Below are 11580 nucleotides of genomic sequence, written 5' to 3'. Positions count from 1 at the left end.
TGTATCATCTATATACACAGAAACTAAAACTTGATGTGGAAAGATCACAAAAATTTGGGATCTTTAATACAAAGAAGCGAAGTCCAAAGAAGTGCTGTTAATACTTCCCAAATGCACAGAAGAATAGCAGAACAGAACAATCTTTCTTTACCTTTCATGCATACAAACACTACAACACCAGCAAATAAGACTTAAAAAAAACTCTGCCATTAAAAAGCCTAAAGATATACACATAGTGAGGCACTGGAGTAGATATGTCTACATTTGTATACTTATCAGAATTAGATGAAATGAGTCTTACCTAGCAGAATATGAGCCAGATGACATCTCAGAGTCACTTTAATTCCCTTTTAAGTAAGTAAATAAATAAATAAATAAAATACAGTTATTGTGGTCCAAACAACCAATTTTTAACAGATTTTTGCCTAGTTTTCCTTTATTTCTCTTTTCTAATCTTCCTAGCCTTTTTAGTTTCTTAGTAGCTATCACAAAAAACGTTTTTTTGCAGTACTTATACAAAGCTAGCCATATGTTTAATACATTAAAGTCCACTAACTGTGAAATTACCAAGTTTATAATGCAGATGCTATCAGATATTTTCAGAATTCAATAATTGGTTTCTTTTATTGTAGGCGGAATACTTAACATTTCTTTAATATGTCTCTGTTGTCAATAGAGGCCAAGATTCAAGACTCTGGAAAACATCTTGCTATTTAGAGGACATGTTGCCTAGATTATTTGTTGTGGAAGGAGAATTTAATTTATATAACATATAAAATAAGTATTTAAAGCTTCCTTATTTATAAAACACACAACACTTTCCCATAGAAAATGTTAACATACTTCAATGCATCCAGAGGAGACAATGAAGCTGGTAACAGGGCTGGAGGGCACTACCACTGAGGAGAGGCTGCAGACATTAAGATTGTTCAGCCTGGAGAAAAGGCGGCTGAGAGGTGACCTCATTGCTCTCTACAACTTCCTGAGCAAGGGAAATTGGTCTCTTCTCTCCAGAAACCAATGAAAAAGAAAGTGATCAAACATTGAAAGAGTCACGCTAGAGAGATGGCCATAATAGGCCATGTCTGCCAGTGTTCAGGAGGCATTCGGAGGATAATGCCCTTAATAATACACACTGTATTTTGGTTACCTCTGAAGTGGTCAGCCAGCTGAACAATGTAATCTTAGAAGATCTCTTCCAAATGAACTCTACTTATCTTTGTAGCCAGATTTCAAGACAGAAAAGTCAAAACTGATTAACAATTAGGTGTGCATAGATGATACCACACCAATAGGACAACAGAAGTACCTAGCCAGTACCTGGGGGCATGGCTGGGCACTGTGATGACACCGAGGCAGCTTCTGGAATATTACCTACCGATCTCAATCCTGTGCTTTAAACAAGTTATGTTTGATGGTGACCTTTGCAGCTAACTGGTCCTTACTTAAAGCCTGAATGCTGTTGCTGTGTATGCCTAATATCAGTGGTCTGGGGGCCGCAGTTACCATTGCCCACCAGTTAGGGCAAAAGTAATTTGGCCAACATGTGCAGTCTGCTGTAGGAACATGTGGTCTACAAGACATAGGAAGCTTTTTCCCTAAGCCATTTGATATGTAATCCCTTTCACGAGCACTTTTGCAACTCTTATCTGTTCTCAAATGTTGATGAGACAAGCATTAAATAATATACTGAAGTACGCTAGTATCCAAACTCCAGACAGAGATATGGGCACAAGCATCTTCTCAGAGATGTGAGGCAAACACACAGAATTTTATACAGCCCAAAACATCTGTATTGTCCTAAGAGCAAACACCCAAATTCCTCTCTATTTGTAATACTCATAATTAAAAGGTGTGGAATAGTTTGTCAACAGTTGTCATCATAAAGCTATAATATTTGCCCTATAATCACAGCAATACCGTATGAAGATGTATCTAATGTTCAACCCTTCCTTTCCCACAAAACCCAACAATTAAATAAAGCAAATTGTTCTCAGACAGAAACTAAACACACACTGGAATCACAGTTCAGTTTCCCATCTGCCTTGTTTATCCTTCCAAAATTGAGATAAGTTTAGAAACTTCATTTATTAATTTCAGCTAATTCCCTAAAATTAGTCTACAAAGTAAAGTTATCTCTTCAGTGTTTTCTGTGAGAGGAACTGCTCCTTTACCCAGACACGTTAGAGCATTTCTGAATACGTTGAAGTGGTAGGATGATACTGCATTATGAAGTTCCCTAAAAGCCAGAAAGATCATTCATATATGTACAACTTCCAACAAATAAAAGCTGCTATTTCCTAACTGTTGTTCAAATCCTCTAACTAGAGCTGTTTCTGCCAGAAAACAGTTGCTTTTGTACGTTTTTACACTGTTATAATATACTCTTATTATTTCAGGCAAAACAATGATCAAGTGGATATATATGTTCAGAATCTAAAAAGAAGCATATCTCTAATGGTGAAGGTATTGAGACAAAGGGAAAGTTTAATACAAGATAGAATTCTGAAACAGATTAGTGCAGTATAGCGTAACTATTCTGCTAAGCTATAGAGTGCAAGATGAAAGGCTTCATGCAATAGTGCAGCATTTGCTACCAACAAGAAGACCCCACCATTTCTCTTCACTCTGCACAATAATTCCAGGAAGGATTATTTGAAAATATTTATCTACAAATTGTTTCAGAGTATTTATATGACAAACATTGACTTCATTAAAGTAAGTGGAAAAAGTAATATTTTATTCCAATGGAGCCAATAATTCTTCTTCATGGAAATGTCAGTACAGAGACTTTCAGAGACTTTCAAATTTACTATACACAGCCATTTAGACCAGTCAAGGAACTGCCTTCAGGTCATTCAAGAAAAAATCACCATTAAAAATGCACTATCACTTTCAAGTAACAACAAATGATTACAGACAAATTGTTGTGATGGAAAACAGGTGAAATACAGATTTTATATATTTATTTATTATTTTATAAATTTATATATTATATATTTAAATATATTTTATTATGTTTCAAAATACTCCCTGTTTAACACATGTATATAAAAATATAACATATATATTTATAATATTATAAATATATATAAAATAAATATAATATTATAAATATATTTTATAAATATACATATTAAGTTTAACAGGGAGTAGTTTCAAACAATAAATTCACAACATTTACGTTGTTGATATCTTCTGATTACAGTACAAATTGTTTTTCAGTTCTACTCAGCATTAAATTTCTTCCTTAACTTTTCATATATTTGAAATTGTATTTTAATTAGTCCAACTTGATTTGTTTAACAAGTGAAAAAAAGAACAAGAGAAAAGAAAACTCCATGAATATCTGTTTTCTGCCCAGTGTAATATTCTAAATAAATCTAGCATAGTTAGCCCTAATCTAGGCTACAGTACTCCTCACATATACAAAGGCACTAGTAGCTGAACAGGTTCTATAAACAAGAGCCAGAAAGTTACTCCACTAAAAGTGTTTGCAATAATGAACTACTGGCCTTTTTTTAAACATGTGCAGGCTGGCAAAATTCTGGAAGTCCTATTACATGAGCCAACGTTAACCTCAACTTTTCTGCACCTTGGTTTTGTGATTTAGATTTAGACATCCAAGAATGGTTCTGACTCTTATTACAATACTTTATAAGAATTTTGAGACTACAATAACTAAGTATCAACACTCCACAGCAAAATAGCTCTAGTGTTATCTTATCTTTCACAATCTTAGTTACTGAGATCTAGTAAGAACTTAGTGGAAGACCATTTGGACTGAAGAAGAGGGAGAAAGAGCTGTAACACAAAAGAGGGAAAAAAATGTAGGGGCAAGGACCTCCTCCTACATACTCCGCCACCCAGTCTCCAAAGATATTCATGCTATTTTTCCTCGTTAGTTTTTTCAGACTCTCAAAGCATCACTCTACATGCTTATCACAAGCTCCACTTATTTTTTAAAAAAATATACTCTGCACAAAAATATCACCAGCTCCACATTTTATCACTCAGGAAGTTCAAGTGAATTCTATACAGCCATGTATCTGCACATTGGAGTTTTCTTTGGTTGAATTCCTTTTCTCCTCCTCACACCAGTGCCATAGAAGAACATGGAACCATGCATTCCTTCTGAGTTCAATTAAATTGTACTAAAACAATCAACATTAACAACTAGCTTGCTGCCATCTGCCACCAATGTTGAGGTATGTTCCGTGCTGACCAATACCTGATTGACTATATAACTGACTACATATGGTACGACTGCCATGTTATCTGAAACACTGAAGTACAATCAGAATCACCCTATACCTCACTGTTTTCCACCACTGACTTCAACCAAATCAAGATCTTATCTGTATGTTTATTTTAAAGACATTAGTCCTTAAGTCATTAGGATCAGTTTCGGCAACAGTGACAAACAACAACCTATTTTTTGGAACCTAATGGTAACTTTCCCACAATGTGTGCATTAATTGTAGGGTTCTTAACAGTTTGTTGTTTGGTACAGTTTCCTGGCTGGGAGGACCAATTTACTGCCAATTGGATGTTCCAGGCAAATAATAAACAAAGAATTTCTGTTCCTATCTCTCCTTATACAATGCTAAGATGGTGTCAAAGAAGAATTCACTATCATCTTGTTTTGTGTGCACAATTTCATACTGGACTTCGTCCTTGTAAAATTAGAAGTTACACAGCAGTTTCTCATCTTGTACTAAAATCATGGTGTCCATGATCATCATTTGAAAAAGCCTCAAAATTACCTAGGAAAGCAGACTCCGAAAGACTGCTTCAAACTGTGCATTCTGGCACTGGCACCTCAGACCATTCCCTACATGAGGGCTTAAATGCAGGTTGGGGGAGGGGGTAAAATGTGTCTAGCTGTACTCTGGATCTGATTACATCTTCTTATAGCTCTGAGGATTTTATCACCTTTAGTTCCAGAGTGTAACTTAACCTGTGCATTCAGCCCTCATAGTGATCCTCCCTAGCCTTCAGTTGCACCTTTTTACTTGCAGAAAGAAAATCTCAGCACGTGCATCCAAAAATGGGAGCATTAAGAAGTGTACTGGAGCATTTTTCAATTTATCATCTGTTTTTCTTCCTCAACGCTTGCTTTAGCTACCACTCTCCTGCTTTTCTGCAAGGCAAATCAAGCTCATTTAATTTATCTTCACAGCTTCACATACAAAATGAGGACCCTGCAAAATTCTTAATCATCTTGATAATGCTGAGCAGAGGTAAGCCTACATATTCCAAGATTAAGGTGAACATTAAACACAGGTTCATGGCTACATGTTCCCAAACTAGTAACTAGACATTGTTATTTGTAGAGTCATTTGATCTTCATAATAAGTCAGTCTTCTGCATACTGAGAATAGGTGGAAGGAAAGAAGGCAAAGGCTACTTTTATCCTCCACATATCTAAGCAGTTCCAGAAGTACCAGATACATTTAGATTCTTCATAAGTTATTCAGAGACTACGTAGAAATATCAAGAGTAAAAGCAAAGGGTTCCTTTCTTTAATAACTTATGCATGTGTCGAAGTTTTATTACACATCAGAGACATGCAAGGTTTGCCTAACAAGCATATTTTGGGTAAAGAGTAAGCTGATACGAGAAGGTGATCCAGAGAGAGAGAGAGAGAAACAGAGACAGAGAGAGGTAATGTTGTAGTTACTTTTGATTCATGATTTTCTGAGTAGGGTAAATCTTAGGAATAAAAACAGTGAAAAGGAATGTGACTAAGTACTTCATATTTCTTTCCCCATATACCCAGCATGTCCTGGAGAGAAGACCAACAAACAGGAGCAAGGAAAAGCTACAAACATACAACCTTCCATTTTGAAGACACCAATTATTGCTGTTTTAAGAGCAGAATCAAAAGCATGCCCAAACTTGTCTTTTTCCATTTTCCCTTTCCCGTTTCTTCTACAAACCTCTAATTACAACTTTGCATTAGGGAAATATTGAATGCTGTAAGACAGTTTGGAAAGACATTATTGCCTCAATGTATCATGAAGATGACTAAATAGTGACAAAGTAAATCATGCCTTAAAGTCAATAGCAAATACATAATTTTATCTCTCAAGAATTAACATGCAATGAATACTTGCAAAATTTACTTTGCAAAATCTGTTAGCAGTTAGATGTGATTTCCCTCATACATGCTAACGGAGGAAGCCTGCAGGGGAGTAGATCCCGTTAGACTCCTGTATTAAGAGCCTTAACAACAGCAAGTAGCATGTGTAAACTCCTAGAAAAGGATTATATCCTAAGAGATTGTTAGCTTACAGCCAGACATCTTACAATAAAGACACAATTTGCAAGTATTTCTCAGCAAACTTGTTCGTTTTCCATGAAGAATATTTGAAATGACCAGTGAATAAGTGAGAGGGGAATAGTTTGTAATGCATTACAAAAATCCCAAAGGTTATTCTAAAAAAGCACAAATTGGAGGGAAAAAAAAACCAACACCCAGTCAGAAGCTATGAACAATTTTAATTTATGGTTAAAGCTGGCAGAACCACTGAAAAGCTCACCTTGCTTTTCATTTCTGTCATTATTTGCATTTTTCTTTTTTACCTGTTATCCAAAGGCATGTTTGGATTTTCTTCTTGAACATACTGTCAAATACACAAATATGTTTCCATTTTCTGGTATAATATCTGTCCTAAGCACTCTGTAAAAAGAGCTTATGATGTTTTAAAAGTTCTATTTCATTAAATGAAATTAAGAATCTTGATAAAATGTGCAGGCTATGTCTGTATATCCTGAAAACTATGCTGAAAGTATACGTCCCTTAAATTTTCCCATCTCTTTGAATAAATAGATTGTCTGAGGTTTTCCAGAGTAGATATATTTTGGATTACTTGGGCTATCCAAAGAATGTTTTTGCTGCTCTGTGCCATTAGAGCTGGAAGTGCATTTATCTTGCTATAAATAAGGTGACTCTTAAAGAATGAAGTTCAGAAGTGTTAATTTCAACTCTTTAGTGAAGACATCTTAGATAGGTTAACTCCACATCTCAAACTAGTCTACTTTCACTCAAATTAGAAATGAATTCTGACCCTTATAACACATGCAAGTTGGGGGGAAAAAAAAAAAAAGGTAGGAAACTGGTAAAATAACAGAATAATTATATAATGAGCTTTGTTATAAAAGCTAAGTGTTTACAGAGTTTCCATTTTTATGTGATGCCAACTGAGAGCTATATCCAAAATCACAGAAAAAGCATAACTTAACTGTTTCAAAACAATCCGTGTATGGAATCACTATGTTCGTCAGAAGCAAATCCACTCCGTCTTATCACGTACATGTCTAGGGTTAGATATGCTCCTTAAAAAACTAGAAGTGCAAAGAGAAAAATGCAATGGCAATTAACTGTAGTTTCATACTTTGACTACAGTAAAATATATATATTTTACAGGCGCTAGTGTAAACAATATACAAAAAAATTGATGCTCAAGTTTGGAAATATTAAATAATGAAGATAACAAAACAATACATAATGGGTGGTTCTTCCCACTAAATAGGCACAGTTATCAGTGACTTTTTTGAAGTACAAAAATATTTCTGAATTATACTAAAGCAACGCACCATCCAACTCCTTAGTACAGAAGTTAATTTATTATCCTGTAGGTACAAATTTACATTAGAACTTACATCCTTAAAGGCTCTGCAGTAAAGCAAACATCTTTTTTGTTGGTTTTGGCATATAAAGATGTGAACATGGCAACGTGTTTTATGTACTATTTGTATTTGTGTTCATATACATATGAGGGGTGCTTCAAAAGTAATGCCTCCTAATTTATCACGTTGGCACACAACATCAGAAGCAGACGTTGGTGGTATCGCAGTAGAGGCTGAAGCTTTCCACCAATATTCCATTACATGCCATCTGACATGAAAATGCATATGAAACAAAAGTGTGTCACTGAACTCCTCCATGTGGAAAAAAATCTCACCCACTGATATTCACTGACACTTGCTGAATGTTTATGGAGACCAAAGAGAGGATGTGAGCACAGTGAGGTGGTGGGTGGTGTGTTTCAGTAGTGGCAACAGCAATGTGAAAGACAAGCCACATTCCAGAGGCTGTAAACAACTGTCACACCAAAAATGAAGAGCATGTCAATCAGTTCATCAGGGTAAACCAGCAGATTACAGAGAGGGAACAGAGCTGAATATCAGCTTAAATGCACTGGAAACAATGGTGGGAAGGTTGGAATGTCACAAAATTTGCATCAAGTTGGTCCCATGATTGTTCACACAGGAACAAAATGAACACCGTATGTTAAATTCGTCAGGATCTACTGATCCAAAACGAGACTGAAGGTGATAGTTTTTTGGATGCAGCATCTTTCTCTTGCAACAAAATAATGCCAGACCCCATATTAACTTGAAAACGATGGAGCACACTGCCAATCTTGTCTGGACTGTCCTACCATATCTGCCTATATTCTGGATTTGGCACCTTCTGTTTTCCATCCATTCAAGCTGATGAAAAATGGTATGCAAGAGCAACATCTTCCTAGCAACAATGCCATCACAGCAGCTGTGAAACTGGTTCACCTCTGCTGGTGCAGACTTTTACAAGCGCAGCATAGAGGCTATTGCTGGTCCATTGCTGGTGAAAATGCATAGTTAATGGTGGTGACTATGTTGAAAAAGAGTATTTTGTAGCTGAGAGTTTGCTCTACTCTATCAGTGTTATTGTGCTCTGTTGTAGTTTCAATGCAAATTAATAGAAGGCACTACTTGCAGAGCAACCTATGTATATCATACAGTAATAAGCAGTATGTAATAGAAGTATCCTAGTCCTTTTTTTTTTTTTTTTTTTTTTTTTTTTTTTTTTAAGATCTTGCCAATTACTGTAGCAGTTTTTACATAGAGTTTTCAAGGCAATGACAGCATTACTCTTCATTATTCAAAAAAATCTGGAAACGCTGAGCTGCATCTTCATTAACATAATTAAAGATCTTCCTTATTTACCAAATGAACCTTACTCTATGAACTAGACTACTAATGCCACCCAGCCAAACAAAGTTTCTGCACTTATTAACAATGTCAGTGAGAGGACAAAAAGTGTTCTAAACATTCATGTCAGCCTTTTCAGTACAGTTTATAATCTACTTTCATATAGATTTTAAGTGTACTATTTTTGCATACCATGCTAGGTATCATGAAGTCTGTAATAGAACAAAGACACAACCAAGTACTTAGGAGTAGAGTCAAGGAGAGAAAGACCCTTTCAAGACAAGTTTAGACTCATGCCCAGATAAGCTGACACCACAGGCTTAGCCATAGGCACCATAACAAGGAAGCAATGTTCCCTGGACCATTTATGCTTTTAAGAGGGTATTAGGTGTTGCCAACTCAGAAAATTCAGTCATGGTGAAAGCAGAAGTCCATCACAGAAGATTTGGGAAAGGCTTACAATTAGCCAGAAGACAGTACTTATTTAAAAGCAAAATTGAGGTGTGACTCTCAACCTGAGTGTGAGAGTGAATTTCAATGACATAAATGAGAAATGGTAAAATAAGCCAGTCTTCAAATGTAGTCAGCACTCAGGGGGAAAAAAAAAAAATAATCTCACTTGGGGCACTTTCGTAACAAAAGTGTCATATATTGCAGTTCATTTTTATTGAGAAAGTAAGCATCTCTTTAACTAATATGAATCCATCCATGCATATCCCAAAATAAAATGTATTTTTAAGGCATTTTTTGTGCCATCCTGTAAGCAGAAAAGAAAAACACATGATAAATGCAATGAAAAATTTATCTCAATATTCTCAACAAATGAAACTAAAATTCAGTCTAGGGGGAAAGTGCAAGTACTGCATTAGCACCTCAAGAACACTATTTTACACATTCAGAAAAGGAAATACCTTAAGTCAATCATGTTTGATTGCAACTATACAGTTCTTTATGAGTAAATAAAGGGAGATGAACTGGCAACCTGCCTCAGCTTTGAGTTACCACTTGTATACAATGGAGCAAACTGCAAGCTGACCTGTTGTAGCCTATTAATGTGGATGAAGCTAAGCGGAAGACTTCAATAGGCAATGTTCTATTTGAACAACGATAAAACAAGATTGAGATTTCTTCAGCCTTCAGGCAACGTTGCCCAGGACAGATCAAAAGAACTTAGACTCCCATAGTCTAAAACACAAACTGCCAGCAGAGTAAGGTAGACAATGTTATCTTCCTGAGACAGGAACCTTTGTTTACAGACTTCTCAGCCATGAGCTTGCAGTGCATAGAATCAGGACGTGAAAGACCACCAGCCTTCCTGCCTCAGTAAGTTCTTCTTCCAGCCTCTATTTGTACCTGGGATAGCCTCGAGCCAAGTGCAGCACTTTGCACATGGCCTTGTTAAACCTCGTTAGATTCTTCTGTGCCTATTTTTCAAGTGTGCTCACCTCCCTCTGGATCACATGCCTCCCTCTGATTGCATCAACTGCACCACTCAGCTCAGCTTGCTACCTATGTCATTGACAAAGATGTTGAAGAGCTCTGGTCCCAAGACAGACCCCAGGGTCCAGCCTCCACCTGGACACAGAGCCAATGACTACAACCCTCTAGCTAAAACCATCCAACCAATTCTTTATCCACCTAACAGTCCTTCAAATCTGTTTACATCCAATTTAGAGATAAGGGTGTGGTGCAGGATCACATCAAAGTCCAAGCAAACAACATCAGTGGCCCTTCACTTGTCCACTGATGTTGTCACTCCATCATAGAAGGCTACCAGACTAGTCAGGTATGATCTGCCCTTAGTGAAGCTGTACTGGCTATCTCAGATCACCTCCACATCTCACAAGTGTATTAACATCTCTTCCAGGAGGACCAGCTCCATGATCTTCCCAGGCACAGAGGTGAGGCTCACTGGCCTGTAGCTCCCCAGGTCTTCCTTTCTACTTTTGTTGAATATGGAAATGTTGTTTCCCTTTTTCCAGTCACTAGGGACTTCACCTGACAGCCATGATTTTTCATATATAATGGAGAGCAGCTTAGTTCTGCTGTCAGAATGGAACAGCTAAAATCAAGGAGAAAATGCCTTTGTTGGCTCTTTGACAGGTTCTCCAACACTCTGGACTGTGTCATGGCCATCACTACCATAGCAGGCATGGATCATGAAAGAAATAGCAATTCCACATATCTTTAAATATAATTTTGGATGAGATAGAAAGGAACATGGGAGAAATGAAATTATTCCCTCTTAGCATAAAAATGCTGAGCAGAATAAGAAAGATTTCTTCAGTTTTGAATATCTGGGAGCAGATGAGCTGCTCACAGTACTCACTATATGAATGGGAGAAATAAGTATTTGTCAGTAACATAATGGATACTGTACAAACCCATAAATTTCATATAAAAAAAAATCCTTGTTCTTCAGACTCTTTTCTAATAAGTTTTAAAGAGTAGATTAGAAATAATAAGCTAATTTCCATAAGTGTCTATTTATTGAACAGTTTTATTACTATACACAGCATAAACAGCTCACAGTACCAGGTTCCAAAAAGTACAGTGAATCCATTCTGCATTTCCTACACATTCTCTATGTTTGTCAGG

The 11580-nt window shown here is 36.4% G+C and overlaps 1 long non-coding RNA gene across 1 annotated transcript; it reads right to left on the bottom strand.

Moving 5' to 3' along the window:
- Positions 1–300: 300 nt before the first annotated feature.
- On the bottom strand, positions 301–7922 carry LOC116216311. Its single transcript, XR_004158839.1, has 2 exons — positions 7249–7922; positions 301–347 (listed from the first exon to the last, which is right to left on the bottom strand). It is a non-coding gene; the product is annotated as an uncharacterized LOC116216311 (long non-coding RNA).
- Between the last annotated feature and the right edge of the window lie 3658 nt (positions 7923–11580).

Source organism: Meleagris gallopavo, chromosome 2 (assembly GCF_000146605.3).
Source record: "Meleagris gallopavo isolate NT-WF06-2002-E0010 breed Aviagen turkey brand Nicholas breeding stock chromosome 2, Turkey_5.1, whole genome shotgun sequence".
Classification (NCBI taxonomy): domain Eukaryota; kingdom Metazoa; phylum Chordata; class Aves; order Galliformes; family Phasianidae; genus Meleagris; species Meleagris gallopavo.
Note: the sequence above shows the minus strand (reverse complement) of the source record. Positions and strands in the feature narration are given on the sequence as shown.